Raw genomic sequence first — 13,623 nt, 5'->3', positions numbered from 1 at the left:
CAAATTCAAATTTGTGTTGAATTTATCAATTCAGCACAAAACACTGCTGAACTGACTTAAAACATTTATTTTTGTTCTTTTTAAACACAGGCACAAATTACTGAATTATTTAATAGCTCTGCACCAAGACAGCACACTTAAATACACCAATAGCTTCACAAGCTTGGTCAAACATGCGAAAACAACTTTAATTTGTTCCGTCTGTGCAATTAGGAGAATGGCAACCGATGTATAATAAATAATAAAGAAACTGACTAAAGCAATAGTTTGACTACCTTGGTCAAACGTAAAAATAGACTGCAACAAACCTCCTTTCAAATGGTTCAAAAAGTATAATTAGGATGTAAAATAAATAAAGTATGACGTCTCTCAGAGCACAAAGCATAGAGTTAGACTGAGTAGATCCAGCACATTGTCATCGATTCCCAGTCTAGAATTTTTTTTTGGTTTTTGATGTTAATATGGCAGCATTTCTAATATTTACAGTATAATCCAACACCTAAAATATGCTTTTCATTTAACTGAGGTATATTGGTATGATCCACCGACCGAGGCTACACAGGATGAGACAAAACTCTGTTTTTTTCTTAGAGCTTCTGTTCTCGACAGCAAAGGTCTGCTGGGGTTTGCGATGCAACGGCCAGACGGTCAACCGGTCAGGCAACGTGGCATTGCTCAGAAGCGTGATTGACAGGCTGCTGGGGCGTTCTAGGTAGAGGAGCAGACAGAGATCCCCGGACTAGCCCCCAGGCTGAGCAGAGGTGACTGGCTAGAGGGGGTTCTCCCTCCAACACAGGCTGTTTTAGCTAACTCAGACACTCCTGATTCATCTTAATGTAAGCAGCAAACTCACCATACCTACACTGAACCGTCTACAGGCAGCGTGCACTTATGATTTGTAATGTGTGACTACTTTGGTTGACTAAAGTATCAGATTCAGGATTTGTGTGGGGGAGGGAGGGAACGAGGAAAGAAAATTTGTCAGGAAGTAAACTTCTGCTTGAAATCCTTTTGAGAAATGATAATATGTGGTGTTTTTCAAATGACTATCAAAGTTACGGCTTCAGGCCGAAATATTTTCTAGGGAATGTTTTGATTCTTGTCGGGTAATTTGCATGAAGTACAGCTAAGAGCTCCAGTGTTGCCTCCAACATAAGCAAAGTCTCAGCGCCTCTAGCATTCAGTCTGCTGCAAATATTTTAAATCCAAACAAGAGTAGGTTTTTCAGTGTTACAGCAGGAAAAAAAGGGAAACTCTGTCATAAAAATATCTCCCTTTTACACTCACTGCTTATTTTCTATTCTAATAATGTCACCCTCTATTTCTTTATCTTTTTCTTTCTTTGTAATGTAGCATGGATTAGCAGGTAGGATCTCTTCATTGAAGAAAACATGTATGATCGAATTAGACGCGTTCATAAATCTAAAATAGAAATTAAATCTATTTATTTAACTACATTGAAATGCCAGCAATCTGCTTTTCCACAGCTTTTTTAAAAAAAATGAAATTAGAACAATATTTTTCTACCCTCTTCTTAGCAAGTTAAACTTTTATTTTGATTAAATTTTAATCTATTGGTTTAAGGACTAATATCTGAGCTCTGAATAAATTCTCAATCTGGTTCCATGGGACAGAAAAAAAAATGCTCCTCATTCCTATAGCATATCCTTTCCATTTTATTAATTTTATTTATTTAATTTTTGGCCCTTTGAATGCAGGTTTTAACATTTGAAGTTTTTGTGGGAGGCTATTAGCATGTCATTTTCAAATTTGGACATTTTTTGGTGTATTATTCAGAAATGGAGTCTTGACAAAAGTTCAGTCTGGAAGACTCTAGTCGCACCTGCCTCATCAATCAGCGCCTCCCTCTCTGCAACCTGGACCTATCAGTGCCGATCCAAGCCTCGCTCCAGCCAATCATCGTTTGGGCTCCAGTTCAAAAGGACCTTCACCCATGGCCTCCTCTGCTCACCAGCTGCGATCAACCCACCTCCACCCCATCTCCACCTTCTGCTCCCGGCTCTCAGGCCTCATCCTCCTCTGACCGCCGCCACCAGTACGGACCCCGGGGGTCTACGTTCCTATGCTGCATCAGGAATGTTCATCGAGCTTATCGAAGTCCAGCTCGACGTCCCCGGCCGGCGCCTGAACGCCAAAGGACTTTGTTTATGTTTATGTTCATTTTGTCATTAAACTCTTTTAATCGCTTTCTTTCTCCGTTTGAGTCTCTCCAGATTGAAATCCTCGTAATGTCATTGGACAAGAAAGTGCAGCAAAATTTTAAATCATTATTCATGCCTTGGAGTGATCAATTTATTATTTAAAGTACATGAAAGATATACAAGTAGAAAACAAAACATACAATTCTGAAGTGGTTTCAAGACCAAGGAATGAAAAAATTGAAAAAAAAGTGATTTTTATGGTAGTATATTAAAAAAAAAAAAACACATTTAGAATTGAAGTTGACGACACAGAAAATGCAGATCGTTAAGGCAAATAAAGATGTAAACTTAGCATTAACATATAAATGTAAAAAACAAACAAAAGACACAAAAAAAGGTCAATCAACCTTGGAGTGGGAGGGTTAAGTGTTGATTGGTTCCCAGCCTTCTGCGACCCAACTGGTCACTCTGAGGAGAGGCTGTCCACCTCTGCACAGCTGCCCCTCCTGCTAATGAGACGCTGGTGCCGAGCCTGACGCTCATCATGCAGCCTGAAAGTCCCCTGACAGGAGGATTAGATCTGCCATGTGCACCATAAGTGGCCATGCCCTCTGAGCAACTCTCCACTTCCTTTGTCCCGTTCACCCATATCCAGCCCCTCAGTGAAAAGACACTAAATCTTACCAAGTATTTTGCTCTAGTTTCAAGTATTACACGGGGAATAAGACAAAAGTTGCTTTTCAGCAAGATGTATCATCTTGTTTTAATATTAATACCTTAATATTGACGTAAAAAATACAAGTTCCACTGGCAGATTGTTTCTCTTTTAACAAGATATTTTCCTCATGTTAGAAGTGAAATAATCTGCCAGTGGTAGCAGTATATTTTTCATTTTATTAGAGTGAAAGTTGGTTTTACAAACTACAGTCGGTGAGTCACGACTTTCTCTCGATATCCTTTTGTTAAAAAAATGTTTCAAAGACGTGGATCATTTCCCTTCTTTTCACAGTTGCGCAATGTCACATGTTGAAACATCAAACCAAACACTTCAACTTCATGTTCGACACATTCCATGGCACTGTGCCTTTCAGTCCACAACGTAAAAATCAGTCTTATTCCACTACAAAAATATTTCTACTGATCTCCGTTTAGCCACAAACCGGCGATGAAGCAAAGTAACATTTGGTCTACATCAAGAATAAAGTCACACTGGGAGGAAACAAAAAAAGAAAAAAAAACAGCAAAGTATCACATAAGCCAGATTCCTGTATCGCTCTATTGTACATAACACTCTGCATTAAGAGTACAACTTGGCAGCTGCCTGCTGCAGCTCATTGGCCTAAAGGGCAAATTTGGCACCGGGTGAGGAACCCCTTCTAATGCAGGAGAACACACTTCTCTGCCAGCCCGTCATTTGTAATTCAATACAAACAAATCACAGTGGCATACTTTGAGTGAACAAGCATCGGAAAACATGTCACGCCAAAGCGATCAAAGTCTGGGAGCTCATTACTCTTCGTGAGCAGAGACAAGAGGAAGAAGAAGGAGGAAAAAAAAGTCCCTTTGCGCTCTCCTCATTTAGATAATAAATTGCTAGGAAGTTTGCTATGAACTCCCTGACCGAGTCGCGGAGGAAGTTCTCCGCCGGAGCTGACTCTGTGACCGCATTGTTGGCCACTGTGGGTTTCTTGTTTGTAAGCATGAAGATGGTGACCCTAATGGGATTTATTGGGGGGTGAAGGAGGAAAAAGTCAACAGGATGGTCGGGACCCCTGGACGACTCCGAGACGGATACAATAAAGGCTTTTGACAGGCGAGCCCAGAGCCGGGCCGACTATGAACTCCACTTTGACAGTCACCATTTGTGTCCAACACATTCCTACCAACCGGGCATCAGTCATTCAGCTAATAAAAAGGCACAAAGTGTCCGAGGAACAGAACGCTCGGGGAAAATAACGACAGGGACGCCAGCTGTCCGACTGTAAAAAGGAGAGGCGGGGGCGGCTTCACATTCTCCAGAAAGAGACCTCACACATTAACAATTAATGACAGGCCACAAAACAGCAGGGTTACAACATGCTCCCCTAATATATAGATATGTATAAGATTTAAAGCTGCAGCATGTAGCTTTTACAAAAATGTGTTTTTTCCACATTTGTTAAAATTGTCACTGTCAAAACAGTGTAATATGAGACTAATCTGTCAAAAATATTCAAGCTCCCCCACTTCCTCCCTCCCTGAGCTGCTATTGCCATCTGAAGAAAAGAACTGGTTAGAAACAACCAATCAGATCCAGGAGGAGGGTCTTATTGCTGTCAATCAACCTCCTGTATGCTGCTCAATGTGCTAATGGTGGAAAAACAACTTGCTCTTACAGGAAAACTGTTTATCCACCTTTATCAGCGGCTATGCTAACTAGCTTCAACATCACATCACATACGAGAGTGATTGACCGCACTAACACCCTCCTCCTGGCTCTGATTGGTCGTTTCAGACTGATGTTATCTGGTATATATATGCAGTACTGGGAGTACTGGGAGAAGGAAGAGGAGCCTGATTTGTCTCCACAGATAATTAAATACACAGATAATGTCTTATACTGTCACAACATGCTCTGATGCTCGCTCCGGAGCACAGAGTGCTGCTGTGTCCATCTAGACCCAATAATCTAGCCATGCTTTTTCTTTCTACCAAGTGGTAGGGAGAACATGGAGGCAAGTCATCTCCACATCCACAGCTCACATGTGGAGCTGGCGACCAAATCAAAAAGTAGTTCTGGAAGGTTAAAGAGTTGGCGTTTGATATTTGCTTTTTGTATTTACTCAGGTTATCTTTACCTGAGTAAATACAGCCTTGTAAATTGTCAAATAGCACAAAAAAAAACTTAAGGTTCAGGTTCAGGTTAAGGTTGTTCAGAGGGTGAGTATATTTGTTAAAATCACAATAAATAAAATTTAATTGAATAAAATATAAATCAGACTGAAGAAATTACTTTATAATGGCACTTTTATATTATCCCATTTTGTCTCTCTCTGGTTTCCCTCTCAAACACACCAAGGCGGAACCAAGGAGACATTTTCCTTAACAACCTGAAGCATCACCAATAAAAAGCATAACTGGCTTTTTTTTTTTTTTTTTTTATAGAACCAGTTAACCATAAAATTCCCAAAGACCAACCTGCTACCTTCCAATCTAATAATATAAGGTTATCAAAATGGTGCTGAATTTGCTCATTTGCTTACATAAAGAAAAGCTTAATTTATCCGAGTAGCTCCTCATTAGCCCCCGCTTTCCCTCTCAGCAGCCGAGTTAATGCTGAAGGATTGCTTGGTCACATTAGGTTGGGGTCGTTCTGCAGATGGACCTATACTTCATGCCGTATATGAGGCAGGCTTGTCACCCTGGCACTCGTTTCGATTTAAACAGTGGTTTTAGATTGCCACCATTCATTAAAGCACCAAGCCAGGGAAGCAGGGAGGGTAATTACATGGACCTTTGCCTCTGGTTTCCCCCGTTGTGCTCGGTTCACACAAAAGGCTTGTGCCGCTTCCCCTTGATACAGTCAATTCAGTAATGTGTAAAAGGAGCCCGGAAATGTGGAGATTGATTCAACTTTGAGGCAGTTTTTGTGACCTAAAAATATACCTTGCTGAGCTTTTGTAAAAAAAAAAAAAAAAAGAAAAAGTTAAATTGTCTTCCAACTAGTGGCCAATTGAAACAATCCCCACTGTTCCTCGTACCGCGTTAGGGATTACCTCAGGGTTAGGGTGAGCGATATGGACTTAAAGTTTCATCACAGAGCCACACAAACCCAACTCTTTAAAACATTCCTACCAGTAATACACGACTTTTGGACACCAGTCACACACAGTAGTATGACTTGTATCATTAAGCTGCACACAGTAACCAGACTTAGTTATATTTTCAGATTGTTATATTTATTAATACTCTCATTGAACAAAGTGAAGATAATGGTTAAACTAACAATCCTGGCCGACAGTTTCAGATGCGTTTTAATTATTGCAACAATTCTTATAGGAAATGTATCATGATAAATTGATAAACGATACAATAAATGCCCCACCTTGTACCAGAAATGTTCCATATAAATAGTACAGGCAGGACTGTTCTGTCGAATAATGAGCTTTAATCAACTAGACGGGGACAATGTACAGCTAAAACAAATGTTGAGATTTGATCCACTGTACCAATTACAGAATAAGCTAATTTGCTGTGAATGCTAGCCCCCGTATCAAGTTGCACACCTTGCATATGTACAAGGATTGGATTACTCCATTATTTTCAATGTTAAACCATTGATGAACCATGGTGTCGTACTTGTTTTATTCATGCAAAACTCTTCTGATTCGCATCCTCCAACCACACACTATCCTTTGATTACTTGGTCAGCTGCTTCCTCAGCAGTTGGTCATGTAACTTCCACTACCCCATAACAAGGTTATCCTAATCTTTGAAAAGCCCATGAAACTGAGAATAAACTTTTCCTTTAAGGGATTGTGTGACACTAGTGGCCTTTGACAGTAATCTGGCAAGAAAGAGAACAGAGGAAAACACAACAAATGTTTCCTGGACAGGAATTGAACCCTAGACGGCCGTGTCACAGATTAACCAGCACCGACACTCCAACACCAACCCACATGCTGCTCCACAAGCTCAGGCTCCCTGGAACAGGTAAGGTGGCTTCAAACTGATGGGCAGCCTTTCTCAAACATGTCCACTAAAGTTCAAGAGCATAATCGTCTCAAACCGTTTACATCTTTGGACTAATTCTAACCAATCGATCGCCGTCCTTAGTTTGCCAATAAAACGCGACTTCTGAAGCCGTTATCTACTATACAACTTCAGGCAACCAGATGTTTGCATCGTCTTTCTGGAGTTTTCCAACAAAGGAACATAGCAGCATAGCAATATCCATACTAAACTTACTCCTTTTACCGTTTGGTTGCGTTACATCCATTGCAAGTCAATCAGCATTTCAGGACAATGTCTAGAATAATGTCACCATCTAAAAAAACAAGTAGATTCTTTATCGCTATGTGGATAGGTAAAAACAGTACAAAGATCCAAAAGCCAACCATCTTGTTTTGTCTTTTGGAACAATGCCAGATTAATATTCACATGCCTGCTGCTTCACTATATCTTATTTATAGATTCCATAAGTTTTACTTCCAGGTTTATACTGAAACACTTAACTGAATCATCAATCGCAAGGTTTGTGGTTGAGGTGTGGTTTAAATTGATTACAAACGGTGTAAGCAAAAACAGAAAAAGACTGTGTGTGTGAGTCAATAGGCAAAATAGGAACTTTTCCAAATACCTCAGGAGTGATCAAGTGAACAAACGTTTACTGTAGCACTACATATTCCCTGGCACTTCATTATCACCACTTTTCATTTGTAACCTGCTTTCCTTGTTGCTACATTCTCCTTTTTGATCTCTCTGCTTCACAGCTTTTAACTCTCTGTGGTTTTTCCTCCTCTATCCAAGATTCCTCTGTACTCTCATGAATTTCTGGGCAATTGCTATAATTGGGCACTGATCAAACTGGCAGCCTGCTTTTCTAAAAGGAGGAGCCTGGAACATTCAGGGCTGGCAATGCTCGACCAAGTCCATGTGCATCCTCCCCGGTACCCCGTAAATTACAGGGTTCATGAACGACGGCGAGCTATCTTTGGCGTCGCGCATTACTGTAATTTCACGACTAATCCCGAAAGGCATCATCGGGAGCCACGTTGAGACATGCTTTTCTAGCCAAGGGTGGCTGAATGGTGGGGATAATTTTAACCCATTAGAAACTCAATAGTTTGACTGATGCTTTACAGAGGCAAACTGGAGCAAAGGAAGTGTTTGAAACGGGTTGCTTAGATGTGTGATAATCCGCTGTAGGGAGCCCGAGGTCATTGAGACTTTGAAAGGAACTAAAAGGAGAGGGAGCGACGAACAGAGGAAATATCAGATCTAGGAGAAATTAAAGGACAATTCTATAAATCTAGAGATAAAGTGGAGGTGAAAAAGGAAGACTGACGATGAATACAATAGGATTAGGGCACTACGTGATTTTAGAAGATATACAGGATAATTGTTCTTCCATTAGCCTAATGGTAGTTACATAATATGAAGAAAGGTGCTAAAAAGAGTGCAGGTATTCAGGATTATGCAACAAACAAGTTGGTAATCTGATGGCTTTAATAAGGACAGAAATCAATAAGACTAAAGAATATAAATAAGCCATTTGACTCACAAGTGTGTTTATTGATTACACATCTCTTGGGAAGAGGCATTAAGGGTAGGTAGTATTTGAGTCCAACTTAACTAAGCCTAAAAAAATTTAAAAATAAAGGTTCTTGATCTCATCTGTAATGTAGTTTTCCCAGAAGGAAAAAAACCCTGAAAAATAAAATAAAATAAAAAATAAACAAGCATAAGAACAGGTTCATGTTACTAAAACCCTGCTATGAAGGCAATAGAGCCCCTGGGAACCGTTTCCCAGAACTCAACACGAGTGGAAGGCAACACACTGGACTGGTTTCCAGTTCATCACAGAGCCAATCAGTTCAAACCTAAACGCAATTTATTTCAATATTTAACCTATATGTTTTTGGACCATAAACATAAAAAGTCCTCATAGAAAATGTGCACACGCTTTCCGAGTCCTAATTTCATTTTGAACAATCTATTGCTAGGAGGCATTGGTTGGCTGTTTGGTACTACATCTCAGTTTTAAAATTACAAACTGCGATTTAACCTGTATGACTGTGTTTATGCTCAACAATAAGCACAGTCTGATTTTATTTTCTGTTAAATCAGAAAATGAAAAGTTATTGAGTTATGGCACTGTTTAATCGAGAGAGTTGAGGCTTGTCGGGTTGAGTAGCAACACTAAGTTATAGTTAGCATTCATATCGTCCCACCACTTTTAAAATGTTTCTTTAGCCAGCATTATGGAGTACTTTGCGTACTTTGAGTGACTGATTAGATATAGAGATTTACAAACACTGAGTAAACCCAAACTAGCTAACCATTGGTAATGATGCTAAAGTTAGCAGATGCTTCAGAGGATTTTTTTGGTTGGGCTTTAAATCCTACTTTTAATAGTCTGATTAATCAGTTCAAAATATGAAATACACATAACTGTAGTTAAGCCTGAACTACATTATTCTACCCTGAAATTTCCTAAACGTTTTAACTAGCTAACACAAGAGGGAATATTTTCAATGTTTACTTCCTTAGATTGAGTCAAACATGAAAAATAAGTGTAATAATAATTAATACTGGTCCAACATTGTTTCACTGTGATTGGATGCCTTTTCAAGCAGTTTATGGTTGCAAACATTTAACTCTTTGTAAAAAAATTAATATTTCCTAAATATCTTAACCTTTCCCAAAGCTATTGCTAACATCTCATTTTTCTCACCTTGAGTAGGAAAACTAAAACATAAAAAATCCTAAGATTTCTTTTTTAAAAAAAGGAGGTGGTACTTCACTGTCAAGGAAGTACCACCAATTTTAATTGACAAACTTACTTTCAGTCTATCTTTTTTTTAAAGAAATGTATTTCTTAAGACTGAACGTCCAAGTTTCAGATGTTTGAACACCAGAATAGTACAACTACTCAGATTCCAAACCACAGTGTCAATCTTATTTAATGAGGATTGGTGTGAAGTCGTTACTGTAGCAGCCAGAACACTCACATGTTTATTCATGTAAAACATTATTTACTCCCACAAGGATCTTTCTCTGGTGACTACAAAGTATTTGCATGGAGGTTTAATGTAATAATACATCTTCATATATCAAGACAATTTTATTAGCACATACTGGTGTATTATTTTTAACACATCTGAAAGTGTGACTTTAGTCATGACAGTATTTTATCTCCATATACTCATAATGGCAGAAAAGTTCACAGGCTTCAGAGAGCTGGTGGCTTTTAGGAGAGAAATTGTGACAATTTATGATTTTTCTCTCTTTCATGCTGGTTAAAACATTGAGATCTTACTTTTTAACCAATTTGTAACTTTGAAAGTTACAAATGCAAGATAAAAGACGAGTCTGCGTGACTGTGCTTTGGCTGGCTTGTTTTCCTAAAGCCACAGTATAAAAAAATAAAATAAAAAAAAAACCTTTGCAGAAATCACTATTAAGCTGTAATAAAAACACAATCCTTGATGTAATGTAAATACTTGCTCTTCCCTCCCACCCCCTTTCTCTATTAGCACGTTTATTGTTGATCTAGTCTAGACCTTGGATTTATGTAGAAATCCTTAATTAGGTGAAAATTCACACATCAGTCAATAAGTATAGAATTATTATAATCCTGATTCGTTTGTTTCTCAAAGTCTCATTAAACCCTCCAGTTTTGTGGTTGGAGAGAAAAAAAAAGAGAAGCAAACATGAAAGTATGTTAATACTTCATTTATTTCAGCTTGAGGTCTGTTTAAATTGGAGGGTTGCAGTTGGAAAATACTCAAAACAGAGTTCTACTAATGTTCATATTTATTTCACTGAATGAACCACATCAATTAATTAGACACTGATTTATGGTTTTTAAGATGTTTTTTTTCCTGTTAATTATGATTTTTGATCATAACTAAAAAAAAACATGACATTTAAAGGTAGTTTATTACTTCAGACTATGGATGGACAGATCCATTTTTTCCACTTGTGATACTGATATCAGTACCTGAGGTTTGATATCGGCCGATACCGATCCGATACAGAAAAACAGTGCTGAATTGACTAAACTTTCCTCTTTTTTTTCATAAAACAGACATGAATGCACTGAATTACAAATTAATCTGATAACTCCACACCAGCACAGCACACTTAAATACACAAATAGCTTGACAAGTTTGGTCAAATATGGAAAAACAAATTAAATTTGTTCAGTCAGTGCAGTTAGGAGGAAAACAGCCAATGTAAAATAAGCAAACAGAAACTGACAAAAACAATAGGCTGACTATTTTTGGTTTAACGTAAAAATAAATTGCAACAAACGTTTTTTCAAATGGTTCAGAAAGAGCAATTAGGGATTCTAAATATAATGTAAAATAAATAAATCTGTTGCTCAAAGCACAAAGCATAGAGTTAGACTGAATAGATCCGACCTTATGGATCAGGCGCATCGTTACCAATAATCAATCTAGAATCCTTTACATGAAACAAGCACTGAGATAAAAACGGATCGGTGCTTCTCTACTTCATGTGTGCTTAATTGGTTTTTATTTGTAAAAGGCACCTTTAATCTCAAACAGCCGTCCTTCCAACATTTTTCAATACGGTGCTTGAACAAGTCGCTACATTTTCCAACAGCAATGTATAAAAATTAGGTATGAAATGTAAACAAAGCATTTATTTTTTAATTCATGAACCTTTTGCAAGTAGTGATCATGACTTTCAGCTAATGCAGTGGAAACAGAGTGATGAGTTATTTCAGAAATGCGGTGAAGTCAGAGTTCATGTCTGAACTGAAACACTTCAGAATCAGAAGAGATCGCGAAACATTCTGATTCGTCAGATTCCTGTGTTTTTAAGGAAAAACAGATCTCAATCGATGATGAATTAAACGGCGAGAATCAATGAAAACAAATTCATAAAGTCGAGTTCAGTCATTACCCTCTGTTCACATTCCCGTAAATGAATAAGTCATTATTTCAGTCATCAATTAATTACAAGTGAAAATAAATGCACTGTATAAAAGCAGATAAACTGAATATGTAATTTTCATAGAATATTTATTTTGTTTGCAAAGAGCAGATAGAAGGTTTGGTTTAGGAGTTTATTAGTTCTTTCATGGCCACAGACAGCAGAGCTTTTCATCTGGCAGATGAAGTTTAGGAGATGATTTTTCCTGAGTTAGGAAGAGAAATAAATTTACTATGTTCTAATGAAATGGGAGTCTGTAGCTGCGTTTCAAATATAAGTTTGCTTCATGTAAACACTGCAAATTTGCACAAACGTTTATATTTTGCTGCTAGGATGAGGCGTTTTTTTTTTTTTTGCCATATCAAAATTAGTTTAGTTCATAAAACTGCAATGGAAACATTTTTTTTCACGTCTCACGAGTCACATGATCAAGAACTAGATGTTACTACTGGCGGAAACCACAAAGACGATGACAGGAAGTGGCAGTGATGACGGCGCTGCATGATTTTTAATGATCATCACGTGAACAAACTTATTCACATGTGATTTTAAAGGCATTTCTTATTTAAAGGAAAGACCACAATTGAAAAACTGTTGTTTTTTTCCTGACATTAACGGAATATTGATAAAGTTTTGCACACATTTGTAATGGAAACACAGCTAATGTTAAAGTAATATCACTGCATAACCTGAAAGTGTAGATAAGCATTTAGAATAGAACAGACTTTATTAATATCCAAGGAGAAATTTATTTGTTGACAAGCTACTCCATTAAACATTAATAATACAAATGTAACCATACGAGACAAAGTTTAGTTGAAGTATAAGTGGTGTAAAGACCCTCAGTTTAAATTAATTCAAATATCAAAATAACTACATTTCTTTTCATACAGAAAAATGGTCTGTAACATCATCATCTGCTATCAGCTGCACTGGAGTTTCCTCTACGCCACATGTGAGATAATGATGATGACATCATCATGGGATACGATTACAAGAATCACAAAGCTCCATCATGATCACATAATTCATATCCTGATGTTAAGAGTAGGGTTTGATTCGTTATTGATTCTGAAGCTTCGCTGCGTCTAGCTGCCGGCCCTCTGAAGCTGCGTTGGGTTTTTACATATTATCCCTACGTTTAGATTCATCATGTCTAATCGTCGCTCGTGTTTTTTCATCCTACGTTTCCATGTGGCTCCTTCCCGCCCCGCTCGCCTGCCCGATCCCTCTCTGCGTTTGTCTTGGCAAACGTCGGTGTTGTGGTGGCGGCGACACCACAACACCGACTGAGCCTGTCCTGGCTCAGTCGTCATGCCCCTCAGTGGATACAGCTGCTCTCCACAGCCCAACAGCTGTCGTTTCCGTATTGTCATAATCTCTCTCTCTCTCTCTCTGTCCATCTCTCTCTCTCTCTCTCTCTTTTTTCATTATTCTCGCTCTCCTCTTCCATCGTTCCTGTCGACTCTCTGCTTTTTCTGAAATCCGGTTTTCGCTTCACAGCGGCGTTTTCACCCTTCCTTTCAAATCCTTCGGCCTCACAATAAACGGCACACTGCGCGTCCGACGAAAAACAAACACTGAAGCTACACATCATTAACAAATGAAGCTATTAACCACAGAGAGAGGAAGACGAGGGCTGAGATTGTTTTGTTAATGGCAGTTAAAGATGGTTTAGGGAGCTGGTGCAAAGGAGAACTGGAGCTGAATGCAACATTAAACATAGTGGAGAACTTCAAGGGTCTGAAATGGGTAAATTTAGTCTGAGAGCTTCTCTAATTACATGAATGAGAGC

The 13,623-nt window shown here is 38.4% G+C and overlaps 1 protein-coding gene across 2 annotated transcripts in view; it reads right to left on the bottom strand.

The window, feature by feature from the left end:
• Positions 1-13,623, bottom strand: part of sorcs2 (sortilin-related VPS10 domain containing receptor 2) — a 301,656-nt gene that overhangs the window by 207,902 nt on the left and 80,131 nt on the right. The gene's annotated exons all lie outside the window — the stretch shown is intronic.

The sequence above is a fragment of the Poecilia reticulata genome, linkage group LG18, assembly GCF_000633615.1.
Source record: "Poecilia reticulata strain Guanapo linkage group LG18, Guppy_female_1.0+MT, whole genome shotgun sequence".
NCBI lineage: Eukaryota > Metazoa > Chordata > Actinopteri > Cyprinodontiformes > Poeciliidae > Poecilia > Poecilia reticulata.
Note: the sequence above shows the minus strand (reverse complement) of the source record. Positions and strands in the feature narration are given on the sequence as shown.